Genomic DNA, 5,313 nt, shown 5'->3' on the forward strand with positions numbered 1-5,313 from the left:
AGGCAGGAGGCCTCTACTGATAGATGTCCTCGGAGTTTCCTGTTCTAGAGGCAGGAGACTTCGACTGATGGATCGTCGCAGATCTACCATATTTGTAGGCAGGAGGCTTCCACTGATAGACCTCCTCGGAGTGGCCTGGCCCGGAGGCAGGAGACCACCACTGACGGATCGCCGTGGATACACCTTATTTGGAGGGAGGAGGCCTCCGCTGATGGACTTTCGAGCTGCCTGACCCGGAGGCAGGAGACCTCCACTGATGGATGTCATCGCAGTTGCCTGGTCGGGAGGCAGGAGACATCGACTGATGGATCGTCGTGGATCTACGATATTTGAAGGCAGGATGATTGCACTGATGGATCTCCTCGGAGCAGCCTGGCCCGGAGGCAGGATACCTCCACTGATGGATTGTCGTGGATCTACCATATTTAGAGGTAGATCTCCGCTGATGGATCGTTGCTGACCTACCACATTTGGAGGCAGGAAACCTCCACTAATGGACCTCCTCGGAGCTGACTGGTCTGGAGACATAAGACCTCCACTGATGGATCGCCGCGGATTTACCATATTTGGAGGCAGGAGGCCTCCACTGATGGATCGCCTTGGATATAACATATTTGGTGGTAGGAGGCTTCCGCTAATGGACCTCCTTGGAGCTGTCTGGCCTGGAGGAAGGAGACCTCCACTGGTGGATTGTAGCGGATCTATTATATTTGGAGGTATGAGGCCTTCGCTGGAGGACCGTCGCTGAGCCGCTGGATTCGGGCGAAGGTTGTCAGAGCTAATGAACGACCTCTGCGTACCAAGCAAGTCTGATGGCAGTGTGGCACGACTAATGGAATGCCGTGTAGTAAATAGGTCTGGCCGAATATACTGTGCGCTGAGCCTAGGAAGAGAGTCTCCGGGATGCAGCGGGGGTTCAGCGAACTGCTGCGGGGTAGGCATCAAACTCAGCCTTCTTATTACCGCCATCGACTTGCGTCGGAAGTCGTGGATAGCCTTGCGGATCTGCTCGGCAGACTCCTCCTTCTCGCCACTGTTTATAGGCTCGAGGAGCGTGAGCTTGACGCTCGGGCGGCGCAACAGGTCGCTGTAGCTGATCACGGGCGGGCCCTGGATCCTGGATTTAAGATTTTCGGGCGTGCGCGGCGCGTTGATAGTGATGTGCGACCCCTTGGCGGCCTGACCACGAGCTCGCCGCCCTCCTCGCTGCTGCGTTCCTCTGGCATCTTCTACCCGCCCGAGAGTGGTAGGGAGAACGGCCAAGTCCTGCCCAGCCCTGGGCGGAACTGTAGGTGCTAGTGCCGCTTCCAGGCCGACGTACTCTGGAGGCACGACCACTCCCCACGGAGGCACGGGACTTTGTGCAGCGAACACGGAACCAGCACGCGCCGATGCGGTGCCTTCTTTTTTGATGGGTACGAAGCCGAAGCCGTAGCCGATCTGGCTGTTTTCCTGCGACTCCGGAGGCAGTGGCTCTATCTCTAGCTTCGGCGGTGTCGAAGGCGGCCTCACCGTAGTCCGCTGTTTTTCTGGCACAGACTCGGCCAGTTGAGAAGGTTCCCTCTGCTCTTCCGGCTCTGAAGCCGATGCGGAGGCCTTCGCTTCATCGATCTGCGCCGACGCACGTCGGCTCAGCACCACCTCCATGCGCCTTATTTCATTGGGCGTGCGACACAGCGCGACGGACATGCGACGAATCACGTCTTCACGAAGTGGTGCAAGCCTGCTGGTTTCGACTGCAGCTGACTGGCCTGCAGCGCCGTCCGTCGCTTCGCTCGTGGGGGAACGTCCGCCCAGGATCACCTGCAGGTAATATTCTCGCAGAATTTTTTATTTTTTTTTATTGCATCTGTTGGGCACTTCCACAATGCAAAGGCGAAAAATCGCACAATGCGCATACGAATTAGATTGCACCTATTTGACGTAGTAGTTCTACAGAAACTCGAAAGGGGGAGAGAAGTAATTAATGAAGGGAACATCAGACATCCACCCGTTCGTAGCAACCGCTACAAAGGAAACCCATACGGGTTCCTCGAAAGAAAAGCCTCAAACCAGGACGAATTTTTCTTCAACTCTGAGGCTTTTCTTTCGAGGAACCCGTATGGGTTTCCTTTGTAGCGGTTGCTACGAACGGGTGGATGCCTGATGTTACCTTTATTAGATTGCACCTAAAACCAACGTTCTATGAACGTTGTCTAAAACGGCACAAATGACACCATGAGACGTCAGATGGGTGTTTTCTGAACCTCGGAGTGAAAGCGTATACGGTACCAGCCACACGAAGATTCGGTGATGACGACGGTTGCTTATGGTCTCCCCTCTGTATCGGGTTGGATACAATTACCTAACCTATGTGAGCTATTTACGTTTTACTTTACCGTATTCTGGTATCCTACATATGTCTTATTTATCTCATAAAGTTACGTATATGCTTGTGACAGTTCCATCCCCATTACTTCCTTGCTTTCCAGTGCGCTAGCGCTGGGGCTTCCCATCCGGCGAAAAGGCGTTGTGCGTATAGACGAGGCAACCTAAAGTTTGCCCGCGCGGCACCAGCGCCGAATGCTCCCCTAGCGGACCGATGGAAGTTTCGAGGGTCGTCGCTGCGCGAGCGCGCGCCCGTGATCTGTTCGGCGGGAGCGCTCGTGCTGGCTCGGGCGCGTTGTTTTTGCGATGGCGAGTGCGACCTCATCAGCAAGGAAAGGTGGCACGCAATACTGCTGTATTGTTGATTGCCATAACAGCCTCGAAAACACGAAAGGTCGAACGCCGCCCGTGAAATTCTACAGATTTCCGGGGAAGTGGTACGAGAAGGTCAGACGACAAGCATGGATAATTGCAGTGCGCCGAGTCAAGTAAGCACCATACTTTCGTATTCGCGTGCAATATCGCGGCTGCTCGATGAACCGGAATAGTGATATGCCTGTTTTTAGCGCCCAACCGTTTGTTTAGTCATGCCGCGTTGTTGAATAGTGTTGACATCCGCTGCTTGTTAGCGGTAAATGCATGCGTGTTGCGACGCTGAGCTTGACGACGCGAGCTCGATTCCCGGCCACAGCGGTCGCATTTCGATAGGGGCGAAGTGCGAGAACGCCCTTGTTACCGCGTGCTTTGATTTTTGTGCTCGTTAAAGAACCCCCGGAGGTAATAAGTATTTCTGAGACTAACCATTACAGCGTGCCTCATAATGATTTAGTGGTTTTGCATGGTTTTGGCAGTTAAAACCCCCGAATTTATTTGATTCTACTGTGCCTTCACTCGCAATCGGCATGGACGAGCTTTAGAGAATTATTTCCACTTTCCAAACGCTGCAACTTAATTTACTAGTTGTGCAGGTAACGAAAGGGGACGCGCGCTAGTTTTGTCTGATAGCAGACAGCATTTAATGCAAGCCGCGGTCGTCGCGTGCGTCGGTAAGCGGCAGATCGGAACGCGCGTTATGTTTGTTGTTTGGCCATGCTTTCTAAGTTCACAATATCCAAGCTTGCTTTAAGGCAATTACCACCTTGCACATTCTTGCTGATTCACTCTTCCTGCCAAAAACCTTCGTTTCCTGTAGTAGCCGGCCATCGGTGCAAGCTTACTTTAGCTGTTCGCCCGACGAGGCAATAGATTTGCTTTGGTGAGGCATGTATCTCTAATGCTTGCGCTCGTGCTGTTGGTCCTAAGGCCTGTTAACGTGGTCTGGGTTCATTTCGCGGAGCAGTCTGTACGAGCCGATCCTCATTAGCAGTGAAAACGCACCTTGCTGATTAATGCGATGAGTTGCAATGACTCCAACATCTGCATTGAATAAGGCGTGATATACACTAAATATTTATTGCAGCATGATTCAAAGCAATATGCGCCTATGTAGTATTTAAATTGTTAATTTTGAGCAGATGTGTGTTTTGGCTGTTGTGTTCTAGGATTTCGTGTATCCTGGGAAGGAAACTGCTTTAGTGTTCTGGTGAAGCAGCGTACTGACCAGGACAAGGCAGACACACACATGAATACAAGACACTCGCTGTGCTTGTGTCTCTCCTATTTGTACTGGTCAGTGCGCTGCTTCACCAACACGGTATGATGATTAATCACCAACTCGCCCAACTTCCCACATTACTGCGTTAGCTTTATAATGCAGTTCTCTTCGTGCCACGCAGTGACGTTATTGGGGCAAAAAATAGGCATCACAAGTTACAGGCACTAGCATCTCCGAATCACCATGTATTAAAGGCATGTACAGTTTGCCAAAAACAGCTTAATTTGTGATTTGCCTGAACCTAAGCCTGAGAGTGTATAATGAGCTATAGGCTAGGCCACGTTGTTGAAGGTGGGAAGATGGTCTTTCTCGTTAGTAACGTTCCATGCTCATTTGTGCCTAATACATGTGTTCTTTCTGTGCTCGCAGTGCTGATGACACTCCCTGGGAGCCATCCAAAAGCATGCGAATTTACAAAAACAAGCAGGCTTTGCGAAGCAAAGACATCGATAACGCTTGCCGTTGTTCGCTGACAGCTCCGCGCAAATCAGAACGAACACAAACGTGTAATTTACTAATGCTCCAGCCAAGAAATTTAGCAGCAAAAGGGGGAAGCACAAAATGAGAGCAGCCGTGTGCGCGCACTCAGCTACCGAGGAAACTAACGGCAATCGTCACCGTCCCTCCACATCTCTGCAAGTATGCATGACCGCTTTGTGCCTGCATCATATAGAAATAAAGTGGCTAAACTTCTGAACTTGGTGTATACCTCTAAATCGACATCGTATACGATCTTGGACACCTGTGACACGCACTTGGCTTTCACTGTCACATCACCGTCCACGATTTGTTGAACGCCGTACACGTGCGGAAGCAGACGCTCCCCTTTCGTGAGGTTGCCGCCACGAAAGAATCTGTCCGCGTCGGCAGCCTTCTTGAAACCGCATTGCAATCTCTGCGTCGCTGTTGCGCAAGCAGGCGATCTGCCGCCGTCGAAAACTGAGCGCCGTGAGAACGAGCAGCGAAGAAACGCGCGGGCGAACCGGTGTAAACAAAGCGGAGACCGCGCCACGGCACGACCGCGCTGCATCACGTTTCCACATTGGGGGCGCTGTCAGGAGGCGCAGTAGCGCCGCCTGGCCATGGTTTTCTCGTCTATATCCGTGTGCTGGGCGACCATGAAGAGCCAACAGCAGCGCCGCGCGGTTGAGATGAGGCAAGGAATAGGTACGTCACGCATGGAAGGAGGGTAGCCACCTGCAGCCAATGACACGCTCCCGCCTCGCACGGCGAAGCCAATCAGACAGCATGCGCCATGATATCTGCAACCAATAGGAAGCCGCGCATGGCCG

General features: G+C 52.4%; 1 long non-coding RNA gene across 1 annotated transcript; it reads left to right on the plus strand.

The window, feature by feature from the left end:
- Positions 1-2,525: 2,525 nt before the first annotated feature.
- Positions 2,526-4,718, plus strand: LOC129383692 (uncharacterized). The gene is made up of 2 exons (XR_008611567.1): positions 2,526-2,855; positions 4,391-4,718. It is a non-coding gene; the product is annotated as an uncharacterized lncRNA (long non-coding RNA).
- Positions 4,719-5,313: the final 595 nt, after the last annotated feature.

Source organism: Dermacentor andersoni, chromosome 9, assembly GCF_023375885.2.
Source record: "Dermacentor andersoni chromosome 9, qqDerAnde1_hic_scaffold, whole genome shotgun sequence".
NCBI classification, from domain to species: Eukaryota; Metazoa; Arthropoda; class Arachnida; order Ixodida; family Ixodidae; genus Dermacentor; species Dermacentor andersoni.